We start from the raw sequence: 13,411 nt of genomic DNA, 5'->3' as shown, positions 1-13,411 counted from the left end.
TTGATGGCCAATGCACTGTATGCCTTCTTAACCACAGAGTCAACTTGCGCAGCAGCTTTGAGTGTCCTATGGAATCGGACCCCAAGATCCTTCTGATCCTCCATATGGCCAAGAGTCTTGCAATTAATACTATATTCTGCCATCATATTTGACCTCCCAGAATGAACCACCTCACAATTATCTGGGTTGAACTCCATCTGCCACTTCTCAGCCCAGTTTTGCATTCTATCGATGTCCCGCTGTAAACCTCTGACACTATCCACAACAACCCCAACAATTTACAATAACTTCATCAAATTAGGTAGGGGTTGGGTGGGGGGGAAATGGAGGAGAGAATGTGTTCTCAGATCAAAGGGCACGGTGTACACTCAATATGTCTTGCAAAATTTCCTCCTGCACAACTCTCCCTTTCACCATTTCCCTGAAGTTCATCTGTGACTGAGAGTTCAAACAGCAGAACCATGAACAAAACAATTCTGGGTGATGTCCAAATGCACAGAGCAGATTAGGTCACGTTCACCATCCATGGTGTTTCAATAGGACAGTGCCAAGCAGGTTCAGCTTGTATCTAACCCCGAGCTCACTGTCCCGAGAGTGGTAGAATGAGATTTATCCTGTGCCCAACCTGTGCAATATTTGTCCTTGGACTGCGTAAGAGGGAACTTTGTCAAAGAATTGGAATTACCTGCACAGCGCGGCAGTAAATGTAACTTCCGTGTTTTTTTTTGCATAGCAGGGGGATTAAGGATTATGGGAAATGATAGGTAGGTGGAGCTAAGTAGTGAGTGAGTCGAGGACTGGAGGGCACAGTCTCAGAATAGAGGGATGTCCCTTTAAAACAGAGATAAGGAAGAATTTATTTAACAAGCAGGTGCTGAATCTGTTGAATTCATTGCCACAGACAGCTGTTGGGGCCAGGTCATTGGGTTTACTTAAAGCAGAGATAGATAGATTCTTGATTAGTTAGGGCATCAAAAGGTAAGGGGATAAGACAGGAGAATGGGTTTGAGAGAGATAATAAATCAGCCATGATTGAATAGCGAAGTATATTCAACAGGCCAGATGCCCAACTCCTGCTCCCATCTCTATGTTCTTATGTTTGTTCTGTCTCTCAACTGTGTTGTCTCTGCTCTGGGATTCTTTGATGGAGCGGTGCAGGGGAAGATTTCCACTGTGACCGACCTCTGTGCTATTTGTCCTGGGAGGTGTGTTTAGAGGGGACTTTCCTCTTTCTAACCCTTACTGTCTCTGCCCTAGGACGGTACAGAGGTAGATTTACTCTGTATCTTACCCAAGATGTAACTGTACTGGGACATGCGGTCGGCATGTGTAAAGAGCGTTTGCTGAGTTCCTGTCAACATCAATGATGTTGAGGTTGAGAGGGTTGAGAGCTCCAAGTTGCTGGAATGAATATCAAAATAACCTTGTCCTGCTCCAACTACGTAGGCACCTTGACTGTGAAAGCGAACCAGTGCTTCCACTTCCTCAGGAGGGTAAAGTAATTGGGCATTTCCCCTTTGACCCTCATCAATTTTAAAGATGCACTTGTTTTGCCAGAAACTGCAAGAAACTGCAGAAATTTGTGGAGACAGCTCAATACATCACAGAAACCAACCTCCTGTCATGGACTCTGTCCACACTTCTCACTGCCCTGGTAAAGCAGGCAACATAATTAAAAACTCCACCCATCCCAGACATTCTCTCTTCTCCCCCTCCCTTCGGTAGTTGAAACAGGCATCTAAAAGCATGTTTAACCAGGCGCAGGCAACTCCTATCCCACTGATAGAAAACTATTGAAATGTCCCCTGGTACATCAAGATGGACTGTTGACTTCATAAGCTACCTGATCATGGCCTTGCACCTTATTGTCTGCCTGCACTGCACTTTATCTGTAACTGGAACAATGTTTTCTGCATTCTGTAACAGTCATACTACCTCAATGCTCTCTTTTAAGAACATAAGACCATAAGACATGGAGCGGAATAAGGCCATTCAGCCCATCAAGTCTGCTCTGCCATTCCATCATGGCTAATCCCGGATCCCACTCAACCCCAGACACCTGCCTTCTTGCATATCCCTTAATGCCCTGACCTATCAGGAAATGATCAAGCTTCGCCTTAAACATACGCACGAACTTGACGTCCATCACAATCTGTGGCAGAGCATTCCACAGATTTACTCATCTCTGGCTAAAGAGAATCCTTCTTACCTCTGTTTTAAAGGGTTGCCCCTCAATTTTGAGGCTGTGCCCTCCAGTGCCGGATGCCCCAGCCATAGGAAATATCCTGTCCACATCCACCCCATCTAGTTCTAAGTCCTGCTTCCTCAGCACTACCTACCCCTCCACCTATCTTCGTATCATCCACAAACTTTACCACAAAGCCATCAATTCCATCATCCAAATCACTGACAAACAATGAGAAAAGCAGTGGTCTCAATACTGATCCCTGAGGAACACGACTAGTCACTGGAAGCCAAACAGAAAAAACCCTTTTATTTCCACTCACTGCCTCCTGCCTGTCAGCTATTCCACTATCTAACTTAGTATATTTCCCGTAACGCCATAGGATTTTATCTTGTTCAGCAGCCTCATGTGTGGCACCTTATCAAATGCCTTCTGAAAATCCAAGGAAATGATATCCGCTGCCTCTCCATTGTTCAGCCTGCTTGTTACTTCCTCATAGTCATAGTCATAGTCATAGTCATACTTTATTGATCCCGAGGGAAATTGGATTTTGTTACAGTTGCACCATAAATAATTAAATAGTAGTAAAACCATAAATAATTAAATAGTAATAAAATCATAAATAATTAAATAGTAATATGTCAATTATGCCAGGAAATAACTCCCTCCTCGAGGAACTCTAACAGATTTGTCAGGCAAGATTTCCCTTTACAGATTTCCCTTTACCTGCTGACTTTGACTTATTGTATCATTTGTCTCTAAGTACCTTGAAACCTTATCCCATCTTTAATAATAGGCCCCAACACTTTTCCAATCTTTGAGGCTCGACTAACTGGCCTATAATTTCCTTTATTTGCTTTCCTCCCTTCTTAAAGAGTGGAATGACACTTGCAATCTTCCAGTCTTCTGCGACCATGCTAGAATCAAGTGATTCTTCAAAGATCATAACCAATACATCCGTTACCTCTTCTGCAACCTCTCTCAGGACTGTAGGATGTAGTCCATCTGGCCCAGGTAACTTATCCACCTTAAGACCTTTGAATTTGCCTGGCACTCTTTCCTTTGTAATAGCAATGGCACTCACTCCTGCATCTGACACTCATGGAACTCTGGTGCACTGCTAGTCTTCAACAGTGAAGACAGATGCAAAGTACCCATTAAGTTTATCTGTCATTTCTTTGTCCCTCATTACTACCTCACCAGTATCATTTTCCAGTACTCCAATATCAACTCTCAACTCTCTTTCACTCTTTATATAACTGAAAAAACTTTTGGTATCCTGCTTTATAATATTGGCTAGTCTGCCTTCATATTTCATTTTTTCCCCTTCTTATAGCTTTTTAGTTATCTTTTGTTGGGTTTTAAAATCTTCCCTATCATCCAACTTCCCATTCACTTTTGCTACTTTGTATGCCCTTTATGTATAGGGGGGATGTCAGAAGTAGGTTTTTTTTTACACCGAGCATGGCTGATGGGTGCATGGAATATTCTGCAAGGGTGGTGATAGAGGGAAATTTATTAGGAGCACTTAAGATATTCAGAGGCACATTGACAAACAAAAAAGGAGAGCTACGTGGAAGAGAAGGGTTAGATTGATCTTAGAGCAGATTAAAAAGGTCAGCAAAATGTCATTGGCCAAAGCACCAGTACTGTCGTGTACTATTGTGTTGTGTGTTGAGTGTTCAAGTTAACAGACATTTGGACACGATCATGGATATGGTTCACACTCTGGTAAATGGGACATTATAGATTGGCACTGTGGTCAGCATGGATGAACTGGGCCAAAGGGCCTGTTTCTGTGCTGTATGACATATGACTCAGCGCACCTGTCACAGAGTTATACCAGATCCTTGGACTTTGTTTGCTGATGACACGACACCCAACAGCCAGAGAGATACCACCCTCTGTTGCCATGCGACAACAAACCCATGCACACATAACAATGTGAGGCAACATCGTTGGTGAGGAATAAAGTGTAAGAAACAACCCCGATTGTGGTCGGAAGCACCCACGTAGGACACCTTGGAGAAAGCGCAGGTGCAGAGCAGGGTTGCAAGTGCATTTAAGGAAAGGGGATTTTAAACTGCCTATACCGACTATCTTGCTGGTGAACGTGCAGGCTCTGGTATATAAAATCAATGATCTCAGAGCTAGGGTGCTGAATCAGAGGGTGTGTCCTGTGTTTCATGGAATCCTGGTTAACCCCTTCCATACCTGATGCAGCGATTCAGATCGACGGGTTTACTATACATCATCAGGATAGATCTATAGAGTCTCTCAGAAGCAGAGGTGGAGGAGTTTGCTTCATGATCAACTTTTCTTGTGCACAAATGTATCAGTGCTGTCCCAATTCTGCTCACAAGACCTGGAATATCTAGCAGTAAAGTACTGTCTTTGTTTTACCTGCCATGGGAGTTCTCTGGGGTCATTTTTGTAGCAGTATAAATTCCACCTCAGGCCAACGTCAAGCAGGCTTTAGATGATCTGAGCAATGGGATCAACATGCACGAAACAGTGCAGCCAAATGCATTCACCATCGTTTTGGGAGATTTTAACCAGGTCAGTCTGAAAAAAATCACGAAGCAACCACTATCTATAGATCATTTGCAATACCAGAGGAAACAACACACTGGCCCATTGCTACAGCACCATCAAGGATGTCTGCCGTGCTATTCCATGCCCTCACTTTGGGAAGTCTGATCACTTGGCTGTACTTCTACTCCCTCAGTACAGGCAGAGACGGAAACTGCAGCTCCAACAGTGAGAAGCAAGAAGGTTTGGACAAGGGAGACACAGGAGAGCCTACAGGACTGCTTTGAATCGGTGGACTGGGCTCTATTCAGGGATTCATCTTCGAACCTGGATGAGTATGCTGCTGTTGTTACCGACTTCATCAAAACTTGTGTGGATGAGTGTGTGCCCACAAAGGCTTACTGTCCATTCCCAAACCAAAAGCTGTGAATGAACCAGGAGGTACGTCATCTGCTGAAGGCCAGATCTGTGGCATTCAAGTCTGGCAACTCAGGGCTGTACTAGAAAACCAGGTGTGATTTGGAAGGCTATTTCAAGGATGAAGAGACAATTTTGAACGAGATTGGAGGCAACATCTGATGCACGGTAACAGGGTCAGCAAGACATTACTTCCCACAAAGCGAAACCCAATAGCATGAATTGCACTGATGCTTCACTACCAGATGAATTCAATGCCTTCTCTGCATGCTTTGAAAGGAAGAACACAATTACAGCTGTGAAGATCCCTGCTGCACATGATGACCCCATGATCCCTGACTTCAGAGGCCAATGTGAGGCTGTCTTTAAAGAGAGTGAACCCTCGCAAGGCAGAAGGTCCCGATGGAGTATATGGTAAGGCTCTGAAAACTTGTGCCAGCCAACTAGCGGGAGTATTCAAGGACATTTCAACCTCTCACTGCTACGGGCAGAAGTTCACACTTGCTTCAAGAAGGCAACAATTATACCAGTGCCTAAGAAGAATAATATGGATTGCCTTAATGACTATCGCCTGGTAGCACTCACATTAACAATGTTGAAATGCTTTGAGAGGTTGGTCATGACTAGACTAAACTCTCACCTCAGCAAGGACCTGGATCCATTGCAATTTGTCTATCGCCACAACAGGTCAATGGCAGACGCAATCTCAATGGCTCTCCACATGGCTTTAGACCACCTGGACCAGACAAACACCTACGTCAGGATGCTGTTCATCGACTATAGCTCAGCATTTAATGCCATCATTTCCACAATCCTGATTGAGAAGTTGCAGGACCTGGGCCTCTGTACCTCATTCTGCAATTGGATCCTCAACTTCTTAACCAGAAGACCCCAATCTGTGTGGATTGGTGACAACATATCCTCCGCACTGACGATCAACATTGGCGCACCTCAGGGGTGTGTGCTTAGCCCACTGCTCTACTCTCTATATACACATGAATACGTGGCTAGGCATAGCTCAAATACCATCTATAAATTTGCTGACAATACAATCATTGTTGGTAGAATCTCAGGTGGTGACGAGAGGAAGTACAGGAGTGAGATATGCCAACTAGTGGAGTGGTGCCACAGCAACAACCTAGCACTCAATGTAGGTAAGACGAAAGAACTGATTGTGGACTTCAGGAAGGGTAAGACGAAGGAACACATACCAATCCTTGTAGAGGGATCAGAAGTGTAGAGAGTGAGCAGTTTCAAGTTCCTGACTGTCAAGATCTCTGAGGATCTAACCTAGTCCCAACATATTGATGTTGCTATAAAGAAGGCAAGACAGCCGCTATACATTATTAGGAGTTTGAAGAGATTTGGCATGTCAACAAATACACTCAAAAACTTCTATAGTTGTACTGTGGAGAGTATTCTGACAGGCTGCATCACTGTCTGGTATGGAGAGGCTATTGCAAAGGACCGAAGGAAGTTGCAGAAGGTTGTAAATCTAGTCAGCTCCATCTTGAGTACTAGCCTACAAAGTACCCAGGACATCTTCAGGGAGCCATGTCTTGGAAAGGCAGCTTCCATTATTAAGGACCTCCAGCACACAGGACATGCCTCTTCTCCTTGTTACCATCAGGAAGTAGGTACAGAAGCCTGAAGGCACACACTCAACGATTCAGGAACAGCTTCTTCCCCTCTGACATCGGATTCCTAAATGGACATTGAATCTTTGGACACTAGCTCACTTTTTTAATATACAGTATTACTGTTTTTGCACATATTTGAAATATCTATTCAATATATGTATATTGTAATTGATTTACTTGTTTACTTATTATTAATTTTATTTTTTTCTCTCTGATAGATTATGTATTGCATTGAACTGCTGCTGCTACTTTAACAAATCTCATGTCATACGCCAGTGATAATAAACACAATTCTGATTCTGATACAATGTTTTGGGCTGAGACCCTTCATCTGGATCTTGAATATCTCGCCCTGACGAAGAGGTTCAGTCCAAAAAGTCAACCCTTTTATTTGTCGCCTTGGATGCTGCCTGACCTGTTGATTCCCTCCAGCATTTTGTGAGTGTTACTCTGCATTTCCAGTATCTGCAGAATCTCGTGTATGCATGAATAACAAGCTGAAAACAACCTCAATTCTTCTTATGTTTGGTGTTGTTTGTGTGATTATCATTGGCCAGGATGTTGGTGATGGGTGTTGTTCTCAATACCAGTACTCGAGGTTCAGGAAAATTTATTTTCCATGTACCATGTACTACCTTGAGATTCATTTTCATGCTGGCATTTACAGGAAAAACAATCAAGACTGACAACTAATCAATGTGCAAAAGAAGATAAATTGTTCAAATAAATAAAAATATCCTGAGAACATTGCTTGCAAAGAGTAGTTGAAACTGAGTTTGTAAGTTGTAGGAGCAGTTCAGAGTTGTGGTGAGTGAGTTATCCACGCTGGTTCAGGAGCCTGATGTTTGTCGGGTAATATGTGTCCCTGAACCTGGTGATATGGGACCTCTGGTAGAAGCAAGAAGCGAGCATATCCTGATGGTAGGTGTCCTTGATGATGGATGCTGCTGTCTTGTGGCAGTGCTCCATGTAAATGTGCTCATCGCTGAGCATCCCTACCACCCATCCCACAATCTCTTTGACCACGACTGTCAGGAAGGAGGTACAAAAGCTTCAGGACTAGGATTGTCTGCCTGGATAACAGCTTCTTCCCTCAGGCTGTGAGACTATGAAAACCCTGTCACCACCATGGTCTCATCACTGAGACAGGAAGCTGTTTACTCTTCACCTGTCCTGTGTTTTAATGCGTGTATTTTTAATTATATTTCATAATCCTTTTAAGCGTATAATTTGTTTATATGTTGTGTATGATAGATGTGTGCGCCGTGGTCTGGAGGAAGGTTGTTTCGTTTGCTTGTATACATGTATATTTAGAAGACAGTAAACTTGTAATTGAAAGGACATGCCTTCAATAAATGCTTGGCCGAAGGTTTGGAGCAGGGAGCAGGGATTCAGATTTTTGGATCATTGGGACCTCTCCTGGGGCAGGAGTGACCTGCACAAAAAGGACAGGTGGCACTTGAATCCGCGGAGGACCAATATCTGGACGGGGAGGTTTGCTGATGCTATTGGGGAGGGTTTAAACTAGATTTGCAGGGGGGTGGGAACTGAAGTGCAGAGGCAGAGGATGGGGAGGTTGGAGCACAAGGAGAGACAGCTTGTAGGGAGTCTGTGAACAGAGGCTGTACTTGATCTGGTGTTGGGAAAAGAACCTGGTCAGATGTCAGATCTCTTGGACAGCATTTTGGAGGTAGTGACCACAACTATATCTCCTTCACCACAGCGCTGGAGAGGGATAAGAACAGACAATTTCGGAAAACATTTAATTGGTGCAGGGAGAAATATGATGCTATTAGGCAGAAACTTGGGAGCATACATTGGGAGCAGATGTTCTCAGGGAAATGAACGGCAGAAATGTGTCAGGGAACATTTGCATGGAGATCTGCATAGGTATGTTCCATTAAGGCAGGGAAAGGATCGTAGGATTAAAGAACCATGGTGTACAAAGGATGCAGAAGATCTTGTTAAGGAGAAAAGAAAAGCTTTTGAAAAGTTCAAGAAACTAGGTACTGCTAGAGCTCTTGGAAATTACAAATTTGCTAGGAAGGAGCTTAAGAATGGAATTAGGAGAGCCAGAAGGGGCCACGAGAAGGCCTTGGTGAGCACGATTAAGGAAATCCCCAAGGCATTCTACAAGTATGTGAAGAGCAAGAGAATGAGCCCTGTGAAAATAGGACCAATCAGGTGAGATAGTGGAAATGTGTGCATGGGGTCGGAGAAGGCAGCAGAGGTATTAATGTATACTTTTCAGTATTCACTAAGGAAAAAGACCTTGACAATTGTTGGGGATTACTTGCAGTGGACTGAAATGCTTGAGCATATATACATCGAGAAATAGGATGTGCTGGAGCTTTTGAAAAACATTGTCACCGGGACCGGATGTGATATACCCCAGGCTACTGTGGGAAGCGAGGGAGGAGATTGCTGAGCACCTTGCGATGATTTTTGTGTCATCAATTGGGACGGGAGAAGAACCGGAGGATTGGTGAGTTGCAAATGTCGTTCCCTTGTTCAAGAAATGGAGTCTATAACCCAAGAAATTATTGACCAGTGAGCCTGACTTCAGTGCTGGGAAAGTTGTTGAAGATTCTGAGGGGCAGGGTTTATGAGCATTTGGAGAGACGTAACCCAATTAGGGATAATCAGCATCGTCTTGTCAAGAGCAGGTCATGCCTGATGAGCCTGATTGAATTATTTGAGGAATTAGCAAAGCACATGGATGAAGGTAGAGCAATGGATGTAGTGTATCTGGATTTTAGTAAGGCAATTGATAAGGTTCCCCATGGAAGGCTCCTTCAGAAAGTAAGGAGGCACGGGATCCAAGGAGACCTTGCTTTGGATCCAGGACTGGCTTGCCCACTGAAGACAAAGGGTGGTTGTAAATGGTTCGTATTCTGTATGGAGGTCAGTGAACAGTGGTGTTTCATGGGAATCTGTTACGGGGCCCCTCCTCTTTGTGAATTTTATAAATGACCTGGATGAAGAAGTAGAAGGGTGGGTTAATAAGTTTGCTGATGACACAAAGGTTGGGGATATTGTGAATAGTCTGGAGGGTTGCCAGAGGTTACAGCGGGACATCGATAGGATGCAGAACTGGGCTGAGGAGTGGCAGATGGACTTCAACTGAGATAAGTGTGAGGTGGTTCATTTTGGTAGGTCAAATTTCAAGACAGAATATAATATTTATGGTAAGAATCTTGACAGTGCGGAGGGTCAGCTAGATCCTGTCCATAGGACACTCAAAGCTGCTGCGCAGGTGGACAGTATGTTTAAGAAGGCGTATGGTGTGTTGGCCTTCATCAGTGAGATTGAGTTCAAGAGATGTGAGGTAATGTTACAGCTATATAACACACATAAAAGTTGCTGGTGAACACAGCAGACCAGGCAGCATCTCTAGGAATAGGTACAGTTGACGTTTCGGGCCGAGACCTTTCGTCAGGACTAACTGAAAGAAGAGCTAGTAAGAGATTTGAAAGTGGGAGGGGGAAGGGGAGATCCAAAATGATAGGAGAAGTCAGCAGGGGAAGGGATGGAGCCAAGAGCTGGACAGTTGATTGGCAAAAGAGATATGAGAGGATCATGGGACAGGAGGCATAGGGAGAAAGAAAAGGGGGAGGGGGGAAGCCCAGAGGATGGGTAAGGGGTATAGTGAGAGGGACAGAGGGAGAAAACAGAGAGAGAGAAAAAGAATATGTGCATATAAGTAAATAACGGATAGGGTTCGAGCGGAAGTTTGAGAAGTCAATGTTCATGCCATCAGGTTGGAGGCTACCCAGACGGAATATAAGGTGTTGTTCCTCCAACCTGAGTGTGGCTTCATCTTTACATTAGAGGAGGCCGTGGATAGACATATCAGAATGGGAATGGGACGTGGAATTAAAATGTGTGGCCACTGGGAGATCCTGCTTTCTCTGGTGGACAGAGCGTAGGTGTTCAGTGAAACGATTTCCCAGTCTGCGTTGGGTCTCGCCAATATATAGAAGGCCGCATCGGGAGCACCGGGCGTAGTATATCACCCCAGCCGATTCACAGTTGAAGTGTCTGCCTCACCTGGAAGGACTGTATGAATGGTTGTGAGGGAGGAAGTGTAAGGGCATGTGTAGCACTTGTTCCGCTTACAAGGATAAGTGCCAGGAGGGAGATCGGTGGGGAGGGACTATTCCTCTTCTCACCCTGTCTCTTGCAAAAATGCCATCCCCTTCTCGCAATTCCTCTGTCTCCGCCACATCTGCTATCTGGTCAGCAGCTTAACGTTCAGCTTCCACGTCCCCCTACCTGCTTTCTGGTCCTCAGGTAAGTGAGAGGTGGCTCGTAGAAGACAGTGGTCAGAGCAGAACACTGGCTTGACGTCAGTGGATCTGACCATGAGGGACAATAAGAGAAAGAGGAAGTCAATCCGTGAGCGGGCTGAGCCGTCCGATCGATTTTAATTCCACGTCCCATTCTAATTCTGATATGTCTTTCCACGGCCTCCTCTACTGTAAAGATGAAGCCACATTCAGGTTGGAGGAACAACACCTTATATTCCGTCTGGGTAGCCTCCAACCTGATGGCATGAGCATTGACTTCTCAAACTTCCGCTAATGCCCCACCACCCCTCATACCCCATCCGTTATTTATTTATATACACACATTCTTTTCCTCTCTCTCTGTTTTCTCCCTCTGTATCCCTCACTATACCCCTTGCCCATCCCCTGGGCTTCCCCCCGCCCCCTTTTCTTTCTCCCTCGGCCTCCTGTCCCATGATCCTCTCATATCCCTTTTGCCAATCAACTTTCCAGCTCTTAGCCCCATCCCTCCTCCTTCTGTCTTCTCCTATCATTTCAGATCTCCCCATCCCCCTCCCACTTTCATATCTCTTACTAGCTCCTCTTTCAGTTAGTCCTGACGAAGGGTCTCAGCCCAAAACGTCGACTGTACCTCTTCCTACAGATGCTGCCTGGCCTGCTGCGTTCACCAGCAACTTTTATGTGTGTTGCTTGAAATTCCAGCATCTGCAGATTTCCTCGTGTTTGCAGCTACATAACACCTTTGTTGGACCCCACCTGGAGTACTGTGTTCAGTTCTGGTCACCTCATTACAGGAATATTGTGGATACTATAGGGAGATTTACAAAGATGTTGCCTGGATTGCAGGGAGTACCTTATGAGAAAAGTTGAGTAAACTTGGTCTTGATGTGAAAGAGGATGAGAGGTGACCTGATAGAGGTGTATAAGATGATGAGAGGCATTGTTCGTGTGGATGCCAGAGGCTTTTTTCAGGCCTGAAATGGCTAACACGAGGGGCCATAGATTAAAGTTGCTTGGAAGGAGGTACAAGGGGATGTCAGAGGTAAATTTTTCACACAATGAGTGGTGGGTGCATTGAATGTGAAGCGAAGGTGGTGGAGCTGGATACAATAAAGTCTTTTAAGAGACTCTTAGATATGTACATGGAGCTTAGAAATATAGGAGGCTGTGTGGTTGGGAAATTCTAGGCAGCTTCTGGAGCTGGATACAGGTTGGCACAACATTGTGGGCTGAAGGGCCTGTAATGTGTTGTGGATTTTCTATGTTGTGTTTCTATGCTCTATGCTGGAGGAACAGGTCAGACAGCATCTATGGAAATGACATTTCGTGCCGAGATCCTTCTTCAGAACTGGAAAGCAAGTGGGAAATTCCCAGAATAGAAAAGTGGCGGGGGGGGGGGGGGAGGAATGGAAAGGAGGATAGCTGGAAAGTGATAGGTGAAGCCAGGTAGGTTGGAAAGATAAAGGGTTGGAAAATAAGAAATCTGATTCGAGAGCAGAATGGACTATAGGAGAAAGGGAAGGAGGAGGGGACGCAGAGGGAGATGATAGTCAGGTAGCTGAAGGTAAGAGGCCAGAGTGGGGGATAGAAGAAGAGGGGAGAGGGAGGGATTTTTTTTTCTGGAAGGAGAAATCAATATTCATGCCATCTGTCTGAAGGCTACCCAGACATACTATACGGTGTTTTTCCTTCGCGCTGGGGGTGGCTTCATCATGGCACAAGAGAAGACCATGGACTGACGGGTCGGAATGGGAATGAGAATTGGAATTAAAATGTTTGGCCACCAGGAAATTCCATCTTTGGCAGATGGAGTAGTGGTGCTTGATGAAGCAGAACCCCAATTTACAACAGGTCTCACCAATGTAGAGGAGGCTGCATTGGGAGCAGCAGATCAAATAAATGACCCTAGCAGATGAAGTGTTGCCTCAGCTGGAAGGACTTTTTGGGTCCTTGAATGGAGGGGAGGGAGGAGGTGAATAGGTATTTTGGCTGCTTGCAGGGGTAAGTGTCAGGAGTGAGATTAGTAGGGAGGGTGAATGGACAAGGGAGTCATGGAGGGAGTGATCCCTGCAGAAAGTAGAGAAGGGAGGAGGTAAAGATATGTTTGGTAGTAGGTTACCATGACTGTGTGGGTAGGCATAGCTCAAATACCATCTATAAATTGGCTGATGATACAACCATTGTTGGCAGAATCTCAGATGGTGATGAGAGGGCGTACAGGAGTGAGATATACCAACTAGTGGAGTGGTGTCACAGCAACAACCTTGCACACAATGTCAGGAAGACGAAAGAGCTGATTGTGGACTTCAGGAAGGGTAAGACGAAGGAACACAAACCAATCCTCATAT

This window comes from Mobula hypostoma, chromosome 5 (genome assembly GCF_963921235.1).
Source record: "Mobula hypostoma chromosome 5, sMobHyp1.1, whole genome shotgun sequence".
NCBI classification, from domain to species: Eukaryota; Metazoa; Chordata; class Chondrichthyes; order Myliobatiformes; family Myliobatidae; genus Mobula; species Mobula hypostoma.
This window is presented reverse-complemented; position numbering follows the sequence as displayed.